Source organism: Alosa pseudoharengus, unplaced genomic scaffold (genome assembly GCF_046254945.1).
Source record: "Alosa pseudoharengus isolate Yale_2024_CS ecotype anadromous, Long Island Sound unplaced genomic scaffold, YU_APseudo_1.1 YU_APseudo_1.1_scf_4, whole genome shotgun sequence".
NCBI classification, from domain to species: Eukaryota; Metazoa; Chordata; class Actinopteri; order Clupeiformes; family Clupeidae; genus Alosa; species Alosa pseudoharengus.
This window is the reverse complement of record NW_027468774.1, coordinates 7,087,111-7,106,077: the sequence shown is the minus strand read 5'-3', so window position 1 is coordinate 7,106,077 and position 18,967 is coordinate 7,087,111. Positions and strand designations below refer to the sequence as shown.

At 39.9% G+C, this 18,967-nt stretch overlaps 3 long non-coding RNA genes across 6 annotated transcripts; 2 read left to right on the top strand and 1 right to left on the bottom strand.

Annotated features, from left to right (window-relative positions):
- The first annotated feature begins 2,732 nt into the window (after positions 1-2,732).
- On the top strand, positions 2,733-5,607 carry LOC143103324 (uncharacterized). The gene is made up of 3 exons (XR_012982773.1): positions 2,733-3,079; positions 3,453-3,666; positions 5,471-5,607. It is a non-coding gene; the product is annotated as an uncharacterized LOC143103324 (long non-coding RNA).
- LOC143103322 (uncharacterized) lies at positions 5,606-7,549 on the top strand. 2 transcript variants are annotated; one of them, XR_012982772.1, is made up of 5 exons: positions 5,606-5,627; positions 5,816-5,917; positions 6,075-6,167; positions 6,724-6,767; positions 7,383-7,549. It is a non-coding gene; the product is annotated as an uncharacterized LOC143103322 (long non-coding RNA). The 2 variants fall into 2 exon arrangements; XR_012982771.1 differs by having other exon boundaries at positions 5,816-5,954.
- Positions 7,550-11,277: 3,728 nt separating this feature from the next.
- Positions 11,278-16,612, bottom strand: LOC143103321 (uncharacterized). Of its 3 annotated transcripts, none has more exons than XR_012982770.1 (9): positions 16,424-16,612; positions 15,563-15,667; positions 15,032-15,098; positions 12,707-12,800; positions 12,428-12,511; positions 12,224-12,313; positions 12,034-12,126; positions 11,826-11,902; positions 11,278-11,705 (listed from the first exon to the last, which is right to left on the bottom strand). It is a non-coding gene; the product is annotated as an uncharacterized LOC143103321 (long non-coding RNA). The 3 variants fall into 3 exon arrangements; XR_012982768.1 differs by having other exon boundaries at positions 11,278-11,699; XR_012982769.1 differs by having other exon boundaries at positions 11,278-11,699; positions 16,429-16,612.
- Positions 16,613-18,967: the final 2,355 nt, after the last annotated feature.

Sequence of the window (18,967 nt, the reverse complement as noted above, 5' to 3'; positions counted from 1 at the left end):
CCAGTCTGCCCTTACCCACACACACCACCACCACCACCACACCCCCCAGCATCTCTGGGAGAGATTAATCAATGCGCACATCCGTCCACTGCCTTAGAGGAATTAATTGCGCTAAAGGGCAATAAGCAATGGATCTCTTTCAGACCCCGGAGAGCCAGCCCACGGCTCTGCGTATGCATGCTTATTAGGCCACTCTTGAGGCAAACTACACCTGTTAACTACCACACATCACATGGGCTGGGCACATGCCTTTGTATGGAGCATTCATTGTGAAAGCATTATGTAATCCTGTGGACCTGGTGGGTGAAACGCCTCTGTGGGAACGTCAGATGCAAAATTAGCCCAGCAGAGGGGCTTTCCTGAAGACATTTGAGCCATTTGAAAAGTTCCGCAAGAGGCGCCTTCTGCATCTATCAGACACCTGCATTGAGAAGGGCCCGCTCAGCTCCACTCTGCACCACCCTGGACGAAAGAGAATGAGAAAGAGAGAGAGGGAGAGAGAGAGGGACTGAGTGAGAGTGAAAGAGAGAGTGAGAGAGAGAGAGAGAGAGAGCGAGCTGGAGCGAAATCCATCCAGGAGCTCACTGAAGTGTTGCAGGCACTGGGCTCCAACGCTGGCTCTGCAAAGAGTCCCTTTCAAGGACAGACGGGGACGGTGTGGGCAGGGGCGGGGTGTCAGAAGCGCACTGCTGTTTCCCTTCCTCTCACCCTCACTGAAACCAGCTGCTCCGTCTCATAACAATGCCCCCGCTCAGACAGGAGGCAAGCCTGGGACAGCTCCGTCAGGGGGACAGACAGATGGGGGGGTCGAGGGGGGCATAGGACCCCCCCAGAATCCAGTCGGCCACCCCAAGTGCCACCCCACCAGAGATGTTATTTGTTTTCTTAACCAAAACATTTACTTTGCTTTGATGACCAAACTATTCAGGCTATTTTTTCAACCTGGTCTCACGGGAATCCGTGAAATAGCCACGGACGCTTAACTCAAAATCCGTGGTGGGCCCACGGAATCACTGAAATTTCCGTGAAACTCACACGGATTTCGATTCAATGCAAGTTAATGACACTCATATCCCGTGGCTATTTCACGGATCCCCGTTTAAACAACTGAGTGCAGATTTCGCTCAACGGACGTTGTTATCTTATTGGGAAACACACTTTTGATACATTCAGTTCGATTTTTATTGCCTTTTTTAGTGTCTGTGTAATGTTAGCCTGTCAGGCGTTGCATTCCATCCCTGTTTCAACAACTGAGTGCAGATTTCGCTCAACGGAAGTTACATTTCCGTGAAACACACACGGATTTCGTTCCAATGCAAGTTAATGACAATATATTCCGTGGCTATTTCACGGATCCCCGTTTAACAACTGAGTGCAGATTTCGCTCAACGGATGTTGTTATCTTATTGGGAAACACACTTTTGATACATTCAGTTCGATTTTTATGTAATGTTAGCCTGTCAGGCGTTGCATTCCATCCCTGTTTCAACAACTGAGTGCAGATTTCGCTCAACGGAAGTTGACATTTCCGTGAAACACACACGGATTTCGTTCCAATGCAAGTTAATGACAATATATTCCGTGGCCCACACACGGATCCCCCGTTTCAACAACTGAGTACAGATTTCGGTCAACTGACTTTTATAACTTTGGGATACATGGATATTGAATAATTACAGTCGTTTCAGGACTGCATATTTGCCGTTGGCTTAAATTATGCCCTCATTTAAGTGGGATATTTAATAAAAACGTTCTCACTTCTCATTTCAGCGAGGCATAGTAACCGTTGCTAGGTAAACAAAGCCCATGTCAGAAGCGTATCCCCAGAGAATGTCAACTTAAAAAGAATAGCTTACTGATAGCACTAGTTCTTTCGTCTCAATACTGATTATGAAGTTGTTATAAATGTAATACACTACTGCAGAAAAGTTTCTTTCATTCGGAGATGTATGCTCATTATTTTACAAATTTGAGCAAGGATATAAAATATTAAGACTGTACTTTTTCATTGCTATTGATATTTTGGCGCAATTTTGTGCATCGCGTCACTGTGTGCGACGATCCCAGAAACCATTGCCTGGGCGAGATTCCGAGCAGTAAGTACAAGGGTCTAATAAGCAAGAGAAATGCATAGGCATTTAACATGTCTAAAATTGAGTTTTGGCCAAAACAATTATGTCCTCCTATTTGTTTATTTCGAACTCCACTGTAAGAGCTGTATTTGAAAGAGACTGACATAATACAATTCTTTGTTGCATCAAAATAAAATGCAACGTACTTAGCCAGAGCCTCTGCTAGCTAGATAGATTAGCTAATTCGGAACTCTGCTGTTGGTTTATTTACATTGATTTGGACGTGTACTTTTGGCATCGCCAGCTATGTGGCACAATTTGCATATATGTGTAACACGCTTCCACCTAATTTCTGCGCCAGCAAAATTTTGTGTTCAGGGCTCAACATTAACTTTCTGAAGTAGCAGCTACTTGCCAACTGGGCAACCAGACATGGGCTTTTGGATGCCACATTAGCAGCTAGCTAAGCCAAATGGTTTCATCCTGTATAGTTCATGCTACTACTTGAAGTTAAAGCGTTTATAAGTCTGGCAAGGCTAAGTTTATACAAGTACCCAGCGAGCCACAGACACACAGACGATTGTTGCTTTATACATTATGATAGATAGATGGTGCAGATCAGCAGGGGTTGTTTTTTTTTTTGGGGGGGGGGTATGCAAAAGTAGTAGTAGTAGGCGCCAAGTGGATATGATATCTTATGTGTATGCAATGTACGCATGTGCTTCAATCATTCTTGTGTAGAATATAACATGAATGGTTACTGAGCAATTTGATGGTCAGGCGATTAGAGTCAAGGAGATTCTATTCTTGTAGAACATGTAACTAGTAATCATATCATATCTATCATTTTTGCTAATAATGTAGAGATAAAATATCATTCTAATAATGTTTTTTGTCTTTGTTACAGATAATTTACGAGATACATGCTTGTCTCTCTCTCTCTCTCTCTCTCTCTCACACACACACACACACAGACACACACACTCAACCTTTTTTATTCTCATATAGTAAGTATTCCAAGATTTTTATTTTCACAAATTTGAAAGACACTAAATTGTTACTTTATTATTGTTAACCTGAAGAGAATCGGATTCTGTTAAATATCCAATTGGCATTGGGGGAACACCGAATCATCAATCCACGTTTAATGTAGGAACAGCAAATCGCATAGTGTTATACTAGATACCCTGAGTTGGTCCCAAATATCAGTCTTGAAATAGATGAAATCTTGTTTATTACAGGATTGCCTTTATTACAACTGAGTTGAAAGACTGAACATGTTGTTTAATGGTTCAATCTCTCTAAACAACTGAGGAATTTGTATTTTTGAACAATAGCAATTCTAATTACCGGTATGCTTTTCTTGTTGATTTTTTGCAGCCTGTCATGGGAGGGTTAAAAAAAAAAATGCCCTGCATGTCTTGCATCCATTTTTAATGGGTGCAAAATATGCCCAGTATGCACGGCACCACAGCCACAGAAGCTGAGGCAAAAAAAACAACTAGAAAGCTTCAATGAAAAAAAGGAAACCTGGGAGGCCAATACCAAAAAGAATCAACTGACCTCCCATCTGATGGATGATGCTATTATTCTGGTAAGTCATTTGTGCTACATTCAGTGTCGGTGCTCCGCACAAGCAGAACATGCACTGCGCGTGGGGCACCAAGTGCCTGGGGGGCACCAAAAAAATATAGCTCGTAGAAAATCATCATGCCGCAAATCCTCAAATTGTGGCGGGTCTTTTATTTAGGCTACTTAGGTTGTGCAAACCACAGGCCTTTATTCGAGGCAGGCATTTATTTCTTATAAGGCTTCTGTTGAATAATTTTATGTAAAGCCTGTGCTAACAGTTCTCCTGCCCGCTACCGCATCTGTGTGAGCGCGTCCCTACTGGATATTGTGGCCTGTTCACACGTTATGTCTCTTCCTTGCAAACTTGACTAGCTAAACCATTAATGAAAGCAAAGCAACCAGTTACATCTTCATAAAATATCAATTTGCCAGGCATGCCTTCATGGACAACAGGCCTAAGGTATTTTTTCCTGCGTTTTATGGTGAGACACATTTGGAGTGGCATGGTATCAAAAGCAGAAGATTCTCGGTCTAGTTTGGATTTATGCCTAATTAACTTTTGGATTGTTTGATTATATTGCTCAATGTTGGAACTCATGGCCAATATCAAATATGATTGGTATTTTATGCTTCAATGTTCAGTTTAAATTTAGTTCAAACTGTGTCAGGTTTTCCATCCGCTGTTTATTTGCGAGCCAATAGCCACTTCATTCATTTTTTGCACATTAACCTTACTGTGTGTAGCCAAGCCTTATGCCATACCCAAGTAGCCTAAATCAAGGTAATTTTTAATTATGCATGATTTATTTTGTTATTGAATTCGTAGGCTGGGATTCCTCTCAGCAACAATTATGTTTAAAGGTAGCCTACTGCTTTAGCCTTCAGAAGGGGCAGGCAGCCAGGCTACTGACAGAGCGACGTTGGAGACCCATAGTAGATTTACGACTTTTCATTGCCAACAGTAGGCCTATTAAACCAACCAACAATATAAAGTATCCAAAATAGCGGGGGCACCAGAGTGGCACCATGCATTTGTGCTTTGGGCACCCAAATGGCTAGCACAGGCCCTGGTTACATTACCATAGTACTAATGTTAGGTTAAAGGTTGTATCAGTGATGATGAGCGATTTGTAAAGACAAAACACTTTTATAACGTTCAGCTAATATTTTCTCATGGTCGGCTAGCTCTCCTGTCATTCTAGGCGCTGAAAAAGACTGGTATTTTTACGCAGCCCATGCACCACAAACCGCGGAGTCTACCGGACATTAACATTGTGGTTGGTAGTACACCACTAACAATAACCAAGCATTGCATGGATTTTTTAAAAATGAATACTGGTGGTAAGGTTGAGTTATCTCTTGTGTGTCTTGTTTGGTCCTCAGACAAAATATAAAATGAGTTATATATCGGACAAAAACGTCTGCTAAGAAATTTGAACATAAACAATAACAAAAACACAGGCAATATCCGCCAGGATCACTGATACAACCTTTAAGAATGAAGTGTCAAAATGAGTAATACCTCTACTATGCTCCTGTAGTGACACGTTCATACATGAATCATGCACACATGCAAATAGACATGCACACCAAACCCACGCACATATTTTCACACCTTTCCCACATACACTCTCAACAAGTACATTCTCAACTAGTACATTCTCAACTAGTGCATTCCCGTAGCATCTGCTAGCCCGTAGCGTGTTGTAATTTATATGTATGTTGCTTTGGATAAAAGCGTCTGCTAAATACATAAACGTAAACATATATCACTGGCACAATTTATAAATGTTTTTTTAAAGTAACAGGGTTTTTTTTTTTTTCAGATTGAGAAGCTCAATGCTGTGGGCTGGAGTCCCGTCCTCCTTCTTGAATACCCAAAGAGAAACCCACAAATGCTTCTCCCTCAGGGCCTGAGGTTAAGTGGGGGGGAAAGTAAATGCCTCAATAACATTAAGGAAATTTTCACCTTAATGGTTAAAGGTGATTCCACATTTTCTATACATTATAACGTCTCTATACAACCCCAATTCTGAAAAAATGTGGGACACTGAAAATTAGATGACATCAAATAACAAAATGTACAGAAAAATATCATGACATCACTCCTACATTTCACATTTGACCTTATTGTACATTGTGTATTGTTTGTGTTGCTTGTATTCTTTCAGGAAAGAAAGCGCTGACCGATCCAAACAATTTGCCGGGTCAATGAGAGGAGGCCATCTTCATGTCAGAAAATGTGGCTTTCCACCAAGTGTAGATTAGCAATGGTAATTGCGTTAGGGAAGAAAGTCAGTTGCGGAGAATGTAAGATACAGGCCCTAATCTGTACACTGTATGATGAATTATATGATATGCTTGTTATTTGTGTTCTGTATGTATGTTAACATTTTGATTAACATACTACTATTTGCTTATGTCAAACAGTTTCTAGAAAAGGAAGTGAAGAACGAGTGCCCCCACAACAGCCCTATGTACAAGCAGCAGTACAGAAGAGTACTAAAAAAGAGAAAGACAAAGGTTATTTCCATACACAAAATTGCAAATAAAACAATGGATGATGTAACAGTACTTTTTGATCACTTTTAAAAATGTATAATGGCACTGCGGAATAATTGAAATCAGTGATCAGTAACTGTCAGTATGAGTAATCGTACCAGATAATGCGTTTGTTCATCTTTGTGTTTATGTTCAAAATCCCGAACAAGACACGCCAGAGATAACTCACCCCTATATTATATATAAATATAATATAAAGTATTCTCTGAAAAATATTCACGGCATGTTTTAGTATTGTTAGAGATGCTACCAACCCCAGAATGTTTGTCTGCAGTTACTCTATGTTCCAGTTTATGGGACTGTGTAAATTGACCAGGATGTTTTACAGCTCGTATAGGGAATGTAAAGTGAGTGGACCATGAGGAGATATTAACTGAACATCATAAAAAGTGTTACGTATCTACAAAACGCTGATAGTCACTGATGTGAAGTGTTAAAATTTGAATGTTAAGTTGAGTGCAATGTTATCTTTTTAAGCAAGACACTATTTTTCTATGTCTTTGTTTGCCTGCCACAGGGGAAGATGGAGATCTTAATAGATTGGGTGCCTTCCAAAATGTGGTGAGTTGGTTATCTTTTACACCAGATACTCACAATTACACAAAGGGAAATTACGTTGTTCCAGCAGCCATACATATACTGTAGGACATGTAAATGTACCAGATTTAGTTATTATAGTCTATGCTATAATTTAGTTATATACCGGTACTGCAGGCTACATGTAAACATATATACCGTAAATCAGTTTATATTGTAACACTCCTGTGTACCTGATGTTTTAGATGGATAGAAAGATACTTTATTGATCCCCAAGGGGAAATTCAAGTATGAACAGTAGGCCCAAGGGGAAATTCAAGTATGAACAGTAGGGTTTTATGGCAATTGGTAGTAGAGTGTTGTCTGGGGTGAGTGTAAGCTATAAACTATTTTTTATTCATTTGCACTCTGAACTTGTAAATGTACTAACCTGAGATGTTGATAATGTAACTTTTGTCAATTCAGAATGTCAGGGCCCAGTTTTTTTTATTTCCATACTGTGGAGTATTCAGATATTTTATTAGTTGTAACACTATTATGACATTGGTTAATCTAAACATCCCTCCACTAGAATATCTAATCAAACTGGAATACAGGTTACAGTCTTTTTCACTAACCATCTTCCCCCTTTTTTCTCAGCGGGAAAACCTGTCTGCCAACCTGGGAGCCTGCAAGATAAAGATCTACACACACACACACACACACTCACTCACTCACTCACTCACTCAACAGTCAACAAATGTTTTAGCTGAGTGTTGTTCTTTTGTATTTTTTTATATAATATAAGTTAATAAAGACTACTACTGAAATAACATCAAAATGTTGAACCTTCATCCTTGAACCTATCATAGCATGATATTGTTAAAGCTGAATTGTTTGCAGGGGAGGGGTGTTGGCACAAAGAGATTTGAACACACTTTATTGCATCTCAAACTAGATCCACACCTGGCAAAGTTAACATAATAAAATATTGACAAATCAACCCATATTTTGCCTTGATGACATTAGTTATCCCGAAACACCAGACACATGTACAGCTTTGACCATTGTGTAAATGATGCACATGCCTTTCCAACTATTGTCCATTATTCAAATTATTACTGGATACTGTACCAGGTTATGATCTATGAAGTCAATATTACTCTGAAGTACTAGGTCCTTACTACCTCCTGCTCCCATTCAAACAGTTGCCATATTGAATAGGAAGTATCACACATGTTTTACCACCCTGTTTTCTCAACAAAGAATCACCGTGTTGTGTGTTGTTAGCTTGTCTCCCACTACTTCTTGTATTGCAGTTGTTAGGACAAACTGGCAGAAGAACTTTCATTCACTAAACATTTAAAAGTGCCACAGAGTAATTACTGCTTTTGATATTTGTTTTAAGTCATTGTTGCTATTGTAGTATACTTGCTGTTGTTTTTGACTGTGGTCTAGAGGGTCCAGGTGCCTTGTGGCATGGGAGCTCCTGTTACTTCTTACATCAGTAAGTGCATCGATGATGTGACACACACAAAGACCCGGCTAACTGGAAGACATGACAGGAGATGTCCATAGGCTGCCGAGAACGCCTTCAGAGCCAAGGATGAAACTGATCTGAGAACAACGAGAGCCAAACTTTCCCCTAGCATCAGTAAAGCAAAACAGGAATACACACAAAAGATAACCTGCCATTTCAAAGATAGCAGAGACACATAGAGCATTCCCATCATGTGCATATAGCAAATTCTACTACAGCGCAGTCAGAGCCAGACAGTAACGGAGTACATTTACTTGAGTACACCAAGCACCTCATAACATCTATATTGTGCTTTTATCTGATGCAAGTGTTTTGATATGAAATAAACATAATTTGCATGACATGGTCAGTTCTGCTGGTCAGTTTTGACCTACGCGACAGCCCTGTAAAGTACCATCCACACAGCTATTCGGCTGCATTTTTTGACAGTTTTCAAGTTCAGTTTATTTCTTTGTCCCAAATGGGCAATTTGATTGCAGACAGGATCACATACCACACGACATAAATAGGTCTGACAATGCCTAAAAAGTCAGTAAAACCAAGATAAAACTTAATTAAATAAGTTAGATATAAGAGGAGGAAGTGAATGAATATGGGGGGGGGGGGGGGGGGGGTCACTAAATGGACAAATCTATCTTTTCCTGTTGTGTACATTCAGTACTTGAATAGAAAAGGGGATGAAGGAATTTTTGTACCTCTGTTTAAAAGCAATAGGATGCCAACAGACGCAAGCCAGGTGGCAGCAGCACGTATTCAGAATACAGGGGTTGGCTTGTGTCTTGATATATTTGTATCGCTTTGTTGAACACCTGCTTATTAAAATATTCGGTGAGACTAACAAACTTCACTCCCACTATCTTACTGGCCACATTTACTATCTTGGAAAGTGCATTTTTGTCTCTGATGGTGACATTTCCATACCAGCAGATAATGGAGAATGAGGATTGACTCAATAAAAGCTTTGTAAAACAATGCCATCAATGTTTTGTCCACCTGAAACTTAGCCAGTTTCCTAAGTGCAGAGAGTCTTTGTTGCCCTCTCTTGCACACCGAGGTGGTGTTCAGGTCGAACTTAAGCCGGTCATCAATCAAGGTGCCTAGGTACTTGTAAGATGATACAATTTCAACATCTTGATCGTTGATGACACTGTGCTTTGGAACAGGGGGAAGGCGTCTGAAATCTATGGACATGTCCTTGGTTTTACTGATGTTCAGATGCAAAAAAGCATCTTCACACCATGACACAAATTCATTGATAACAGGGCCATGCTCATTCTCATGGGAATTCAGGAGACTGACAATTACAGAGTCATCTGCAAATTTTAGAATGTGCCTGTTGTCATACTGGCTGCGGCAGTCATTGTTGTACAGTATGTACAACAGGGGGGAGAGAACACACCCCTGAGGTGAGCCTGTGGATGATGTTAGGCCACTGGACAGCACTTTATTTACCCTCACTCTCTGAACTCTGCTGAGGAAATCAAGTAGCCAACCAATCAGGCTTGGGTCAAGGCTAAAGTTGTTCAGTAGTTTCTCAATCAGTAGGTGGGGTTGGATGGTGTTAAATGCCGAGGAGAAATCTACAAAGAGCAACCTTGCATGATTCCCACTTTCCTCCAGGTGTTTATAGAGAAGACTTAGTAGAGTGATGGTAGCATCCTGCACCCCCCTCTTGGCCCTATAGGCAAACTGGGAAGGATCCAAGAGAGGTTGCACCTTGATTAGGAGCTCAGCTTTAATCAGCTTCTCTAAGGATTTTGCAATAAGAGATTTTGGATGCACACAAGTTCATGGATCAAACCAAGCACCTCATAACATCTATATTGTGCTTTTATCTGATATATGCAATGATATATGTAGGCTACCTCATGTGCAAAAATGGGAAAATAACATGTATTTAAAAATATTACAAATGTTGCAAGTTTTTGACTTTATAGTCAAGCAGGTGATACATCTTAATAATTCAAGCATGTTTCTCATGTTATATATACAAATATTTTTGTAATTTTGAAATTATAGCTATTTCTGTAATTAGACTACATGCCCCATGACGTGTAGCGTTCATTTCAACGCTGCTTTATAACAATGGCGCCGAATTTGTAGTTCATTAAAACGGCTTTGTATTAAAACATAAACAAATTATTGTTAGGATGCAAAACACTGGCACAGACGACTTTTGCTGGGTATAATATGTAGAGAAATAGTTAAAGCAAGTTAGTACATGACTCATTGGCATTCAATGAAAAGAAGTATAATTCCACAAAATATCGAAAAACGTGTACAGTAGGCTACTTCTGACCCTTGTTGCTAGGCAACGCCCCGTAGGCCTACCTGCTTGGCTGAAGAATAAGGAGGCTCATTATCCTAATATTTGCTGTTCAAAGCAACATATAAATATATAAAACGATATAACACTTAAATTGAACAGGGAATAAATTAAGATGTTGATCAGACTGTAATAAGGACAAGCAATAGGCTAATAAACAAATGCCCATTCAATCAATGATATAATAACAAGTTGCTTACTGTTTAATGGACTAAGTGCATGTTGAACAAATGTGCCTTTAGACCCCTTTTAAAACACTGTAAACTATCACAGGAACAAAGAGCACTGTGCAACTTATTGCACCCACATGGAACCACTGAGGAAGAGTCTTGAATTTAGCGTTCATGAGTGGTCGACAGAATAAATGGTAATCAGAAGACAGCAGTGGGCGGTTGGGGAAGTACATCTTGATCATTGAATTAAAATAACAAGGAGCAGATCCAGTCAGTGTCAGGCCAAAGTGAGAGATTTCAATGTAATGCTGGCTACTACAGGGGGAGTGTAGGAGAATAGGCCTAGGAGTGGATATGCATGCCCGATATCCATACCCCATCTTCCTCCTTGCTGGAACAGTTGGCTCATATATGTATTTTCACTGACACATTATCTATGTATCTATCTAATTTTAATTATGATAGCCATAGTACATGTGAGATTACAACAATAATAATGAAAGTAGTAATACAAACTGAAATGACTAAATGAATGAATTCCTTTATTGTTATTGCATTGGGAAAGAAGCTATTTCTAAATCTGCTAGTGCTAATCTGCTTGTTTTTAGACTCTGTAACATAGGTGGCTAACTGTTTCCAATTGTCCTGTTCTGTTCATGGTACACCAAAACTGTCACACTTGGATATTGAATCAATTACGATGAAAAACACGTAGCTTATCAACAAAGAAAAGTGAGATTGCTTTATGATGATAGATGCTTTACTTTTCCAAAAGATGTTGACACATTAAAGGAAATGACATGTAGTATTCATTGTGATCCTTCTTTATGATCTGCCGCTGCTGCTGGTGGTGTTTGTGGTGCTGGTGGTGTTTGTGCTGCTGTTGGTGTTGCTGCTGGTGCTGGTGATGGGGGTGATGGTGGTGCCTCAACAGACTGCTGCAGCTCAACAGATTAAAGGAAAAGCACATTATTGTTAGATATGTGTGTACAAATCTGTTTTAGTCTGTAAAACACACTGGTATGCAAAAGGTTTTAGACAGGTTCATGCATTTGTATATATACCTGGAGATTGTAATACGCATTGTATGAGCGTACCACCTGCCTCAGCTTTTCAGCAGTGAAAGCTTTACGCCCTTCACCTTTTCCATAAAAAATGACAAACAATGCATCATTACTGGTTTTATCATATACTCTTATGAAAAGTCAAATCATGTTGCAACAGCTGTGTGCATGCAGTTGAAACAGTAATAGTTGGTCAATATTAACATACCGTCACTGACTGAGGCAAAGGGCAATTCCTCAGGCCACCAAGGCGCCCTGTGTTGTGGCAGATATTCAGACAGAGACAAACCCTGACTCAGTGCTGAGATAGAAGGGTGTTAAAGTGTAATCAGATTCAGTAGTCTGCATCATTTTGATCTTTAAATAAGGAAATTGAAAACATACAATGCCAGTCATACCATGTTCTTTTATCAGACGGCCAATTGCCATCCGGCAATGTGTGCCACTGATATCAGGGTCAACGTATGGCCTCTCACCCCCCAAAGCATCTGTAAGACAGTACGCTCAGTGTCATTAAAAACAAATGTTAAGGTTCTTTTTCTGAACTTCAAGAAAGGATTGACACAGAAACAAACCTTAACACCACTTTCATTTATACATACCACTTGACACACCCCTATTAGTGTACATGTTTAGCAGCTCAGCCTTCCTGTCATTGGTCCAAAAGGCCTCAAGATACTTTGGCCCTAAATGAACCGTAACCGGAAAAAAAAACCTTAAAATCCATTATCAATTCGGTTTGTGTTGCCATGTCAATATCATTTTTATCAAAACTCAGGGCCAGATTGTGACCATACTAAAATAATTGTTCTTCCATTGAATGTCATCTTCGATAGATCTCATCATTGAAATGTTGTTGAATAAAAACATATTACATATACCTGTGAAATTAACGGTGGGTGACTCACTGCTGAAGTCAACCCATACGGCAAAAGCCAGGGGTGCTCCAGCCTCACCACCGCACCAATTCTTCATCTGAAAACAATATTAAAAATATTATACTTTCCCTCTCTTTTAAAAGCAGCCTCCCTCCCTTTCTTTCTTCACTGCACCCAATATTAGCATGAATTGAGACATGTCCCACTGTATTCTGAAAGCCTGACCTACTTTCCTGCAGACTTTTGCATATCATACGATCAGTGTTCATAACTCTATACATGGCACTATTTTGTATATTGGCGAACGAGGTACACATATGATAAGTTTTGAGCTCCAACTCAAAGGCAAAGCAGTTTCAGCCATGCAAACCATATATTTTCTGAAAGCTGGTCAGTTGTAGGTGTGATTTAACATACATTAGGACATGTCATGTGGTTACTATGGTCATATTGTGGTTGTTGCTAGGGTAAATTGAATGGTTGCTATGGTGTTGCTAAGGTAGATATGGTGGTTGCTATGCAAAATAACATGGTTGCTATGGTGGTTGTTAGGGTAAGCATGTTGGTTGCTATGGTGGTTGCTAGCTTGACATTATACAAGTGGTTGCTAGGGTAATTAAGATGGTTGCTAGGGTGTTGCTAGGGTAATTAAGGTGGTTGCTTGGGTGTTGCTAGGGTACATATGGTGGCAAAATAACAAAGCAGTGGAATTGCTAACGTTTAGCCATTTTTACATTTTTAGCCAAAAAACTCACTTATGTTGGTCTGATCAGTATGAAATCAGAATATGTTGAACAACGGGACATTACAAACAAGCCAGGCTCAGTTTGGAGTCGGTGGATTATTCCCGGAAGGAGATAAACGGTTCGAAACATACAAGGTTTCCCTCTTCTGCCGCGGTAACGCTAGGTGCTAGAGGGATGGGACCAAGACGCACGGCACCGCCTTGAGGCCCCTGACAACTGTTCCAAAGGTGGGATATCTGAGACACCCACACAAAAAACAGTGAATGAAAAACTTAAAAAAAGTTGACCACTCCCACTTCAGAGGTGGAGTTTTGGGTGGTAGCATGGAGCTACGAGGCTGAAATTCAAGTCAGACCTTCTGCACATGACCCACATAGAGCGTGCAAAGTTTCATCGCTCTAGCTGTAACGCAAAGCATTGTGCCTACTTTTTTGGCAATTTAAAGCAACACCAAAGAACTTTTCCTCTGTCGCACGCACTATTTGTTTATCCAGCACCAGCTTTGCAAATAACAATGTCCACAGACAAGGTAAAATATGTTGCATGATTTTATGAAAGTACGATGTATTGCGACATCAGATGCAAGTCAAATTTGTAGTTTCTCATGTCTCATTCCATCGAACTACATATCCGCTACCCGATCCGGCAAACTTACATAGTGCGGTTATAGCCGATAGAGGGCCTCGAAGCGGATGCAGAAAGTGCCGTTCACCCTGTTACGAGTTGATGAACCACTGAAACGATTTTGGAAACACTATTTTAAGGTACAAAAAACTCTTTGGTGTTGCTTTAACATTTAGCCATTTTTCAATTTTTAGCCAAAAAGCACACTTATGTTGATCCGATCAGTATGAAATCAGAATATGTTGAACAACGGGACATCACAAACAAGCCAGGCTCAGTTTGGAGTCGGTGGATTATTCCCGGAAGGAGATAAACGGTTCGAAACATACAAGGTTTCCCTCTGCTGGCGCGGTAAAGCTAGGTGCTAGAGGGATGGGACCAAAACGCACGGCACCGCCTTGAGGCCCCTGACAACTGTTCCAAAGGTGGGATCTCTGAGACACCCACAAAAAAAACTGTGAAGGAAAAACATAAAAAAAGTTGACCACTCCCATTTCAGAGGTGGAGTTTTGATATGTCAAAGTCAGTAGGAAGGTAGGACATGTCTTAATTAATTGACATCTAGAGGCTATAGGCTTTCAGAAAATATATGGTTTAGGTGGTCAATTCAGCTGTCCCTTAACAGTGTAGGCCTAAATATATCAGCTGTACAATGCGTTTCTCGATCTACAATATGGGCCTATGTACGCCTTATGATGCACCAAAGTCAGTAGGAAGGTGGGACATGTCTTAATGTATATTAATTGACATCTAGAGGCTATAGGCTTTCAGAAAATATATGGTTTAGGTGGTCAATTCAGCTGTCCCTTAACAGTGTAGACCTAATTGTATCAGTTCAATCTACTTTCTACAATCTGTAGAAACAATCTAAATCTACAATATGGGCCTATATTTAGCACAGCGACAACCATATCTAGCAAAATCACAGTAAAAGTAATGTAAAAGTGATGTAAAATACCTGCCAATTGTCCTCTGTATCCACCGCTGCAGTAGACCATGATGTGAGGATGCACTCCATAACACAGCTGTTAATAGACCTCTGAAGTTCGCCTACAAAAAAGATCCAAAACGGCCATCTTTGCCCATATAAGGAGATCCGGTTGTTAATTGAAGCTAACTACGGCACTATGGCAAGTTGCATTGAAAGTTAGCTCTGGAGTAGCAAACATCTAAGTGTGCCGCCTTCACTTACCGGAGATCACAGTATCCACTCGAAGGCAGAGGACAAAAGTGTGTTCAGGAAAACGTCTGCATTTCAGACTTTTTCATCCCCACGAGACTTTAACAGGTGCGATTATTCAAAATCCCCATGTTATTTTCCCATAGGAAAAATCGCCAGATACCGGATGTCAAAGATGGCAGCTTTTTTGTAGGCGAACTTCAGAGGTCTATTGAAGCAAGGACTGAGGTGTCAAGGCCAGCATGCTTCAGCCTCTTCAGGAAGTTGACAAATGAGTAGCCAAACAAGGACAAACAAGGCCTTGCTTACATACTGGCTGTCTTGTAGTTTGACACCACTCTCCTTTCTGTGAGTGTTCTGTTGGAGTAATTTAATGAAATGCAACCCATACATCAGGATATCAGGAGCAAGGATCTGTGAAAACATAAGTAGAGGGGAGAAAAAAAAGACATAAAGATATGTCGAGAAAACATTGCAGCACCATCCCTAAACAACACATCAGGACACCTTTCTTTCCTTTTTCATTTGATCACTACTGCAATTCATACACCTTGTACCCTTGTATACAGGTGAGACAAGGGTAAAACTGATGTGGGTATTTATTCTATTATAGAATAGGCTACTAAAATATAACTCCACAACTTCAAGTGTCAACACTGTAGTTTTGAAGGAGTATTTGTAGTTCTTATGCAGGAAAATCAGTATAGGCTACTTTGGACATTAAAAGCTGCATGCACTACGTAGTACACTCAGAAATGCATTATTTTGGAGATAGAAATGTTGCTTTGTTTTTCAGAAAAACCGTAGTAGCATAACAGAATTTTTTGTCACATGAATTACCCAGACCCAAAGAAACAAATAGCTTATTACGTGAAACTGACCTGCTTATAATTTAATGTCAAACACCATCTCAATCACCATCGCACTCATTTCGATAATTTAACCAAATAACCATAACAATTATTTATTTGGCTAATTATCACGCATTTGTCCACGTCTTTTACCATTATAAGACATTCACTAAGAAATTGCACTAATTTCGCGTGATTCTAGTTGTTTTACAGCATGAAGGGTTTTTGGTCATGATAAGTATACCTATATTTTGTTCGAAACAACAAAAAACAACACCATTATTATTATTATTTACTAAATTAACGTAGTTTAACTTACCTTACCCCACATAGCCAGCCAGCTCTCGCTCTACGATGCGTTTCCGCTTTCTTGTGGTGGCGTGTGTCACATGACAGCAACCAGCCTATCACACTGGGGCTGTTTCCTTTTTCGAGCGTCGCCCTGGGATCGTCGCACACAGTGACGCGATGCACAAAATTGCGCCAAAATATCAATAGCAATGAAAAAGTACAGTCAAAGATCCTTAATCAACCGTCTCTGGTACAGTCTTAATATTTTATATCCTTGCTCAAATTTGTAAAATAATGAGCATAAATCTCCGAATGAAAGAAACTTGGGTATATGTAGCCATTACATTTAAACACATCACTTCCCAGAATGCATCTCTTTGCCAAAGAACTTTATTTCCACCTTAAGCAATATAAACATTTCTGCAGTAGTGTATTACATTTATAACAACTTCATAATCAGTATTGAGACGAAAGAACTAGTGCTATCAGTAAGCTATTCTTTTTAAGTTGACATTCTCTGGGGATACGCTTCTGACATGGGCTTTGTTTACCTAGCAACGGTTACTATGCCTCGCTGAAATGAGAAGTGAGAACGTTTTTATTAAATATCCCACTTAAATGAGGGCATAATTTAAGCCAACGGCAAATATGCAGTCCTGAAACGATTGTAATTATTCAATATCCATGTATCCCAAAGTTATAAAAGTCAGTTGACCGAAATCTGTACTCAGTTGTTGAAACGGGGGATCCGTGTGTGGGCCACGGAATATATTGTCATTAACTTGCATTGGAACGAAATCCGTGTGTGTTTCACGGAAATGTCAACTTCCGTTGAGCGAAATCTGCACTCAGTTGTTGAAACAGGGATGGAATGCAACGCCTGACAGGCTAACATTACGTAAAAATCGAAATGAATGTATCAAAAGTGTGTTTCCCAATAAGATAACAACATCCGTTGAGCGAAATCTGCACTCAGTTGTTAAACGGGGATCCGTGAAATAGCCACGGAATATATTGTCATTAACTTGCATTGGAACGAAATCCGTGTGTGTTTCACGGAAATGTAACTTCCGTTGAGCGAAATCTGCACTCAGTTGTTGAAACAGGGATGGAATGCAACGCCTGACAGGCTAACATTACACAGACACTAAAAAAGGCAATAAAAATCTAACTGAATGTATCAAAAGTGTGTTTCCCAATAAGATAATAACGTCCGTTGAGCGAAATCTGCACTCAGTTGTTTAAACGGGGATCCGTGAAATAGCCACGGGATATGAGTGTCATTAACTTGCATTGAATCGAAATCCGTGTGAGTTTCACGGAAATTTCAGTGATTCCGTGGGCCCACCACGGATTTTGAGTTAAGCGTCCGTGGCTATTTCACGGATTCCTGTGAGACCAGGTTGTATTTTTTATTTAAAGCCTGCGTGAAATATTACATCTGTGTTCAGACGTGATTGCTGATGCTCACCAGTAAACCAGTAGCAGGTCTATAATTTCTTTACATGTTTTATCAATACAAGTTTACGGGTATTCATATGACAATGCCATGCATGTACCGTGTCACTGGGCTCAAGACGCTTGGAAGTTGCTCTATCCAAATTTTATTCTAACAGGCTGGCTACTGTTTTACTTGATTATGACTCCTTTGTTGCATCTACCAAGTGATGTGCTTTAGATGAAGTGACATGCTTCAGACTATCTACAAAGAGCTATTTGCCACTGCATATGTCAAGTTGCTTATTTTATTTGCCTTTACACAAACAGTTTGGTTATTAATAATGTTCAATTTAGTATTGAATTTCGTGCTCTGAACTGTACTTTTTTACCTTGTATAAATGTTTATGTGCCACCCTTCTCTGAGTCTGTGGCCCAGAGGTGGGAGGAGGCTGTGCCAGATCAGAGCAAGACCAGTGTAACCTGCAACGTGTTGACTGGGCACTTCAGACATACAGTGCCTATAAAAAGTCCCCCTGGGATATTTCCACTTTTACTGCATTTATAAATGGAATGTTTATCAACTTAAGTTGGCCTTTTTTACAATAATTTACAAAAGTCCTGTCTTTAATGTCAAAGTGAAAGCAGATTTCTACAAAGTAATGTTAATTAACTAAAAATATATAATGCAAAATAAGACCAATCTGGATTCAAACCCACAACCTTGCAGCACCTTATATTGGGAGGCAGGGTGCTGGCAAGGAGATTCAAATCATTGGGTGCTAGTCTGTGCTGGCAGCATGTCTCTTAAGCAATTCAATGCTCCAGGGCTCCCCCTACAGTTGTGGAGTATTTGTATTTTAAACAACTGTCACACTGCACATGTGGATTTGATCACAAACAGGCAAAAATAATCTCCGGAGCCATGTTGAATGACCAGTTCATATTTACATGATTTCATATAAATAGCAGGCTAGAATTATCATTGTGTAATTTGTGATTCGTAATTCCCTGGGTCAGGGGAGAGCAAAGTTGCAAGCAACGCTGTAGACGGCAAGACTAGTTTGTGGAAGGCGTGTGATTCTCTCTATTACACGTTAGTTTAACATAAAAATGACTTTGAAGCTGCTATAGT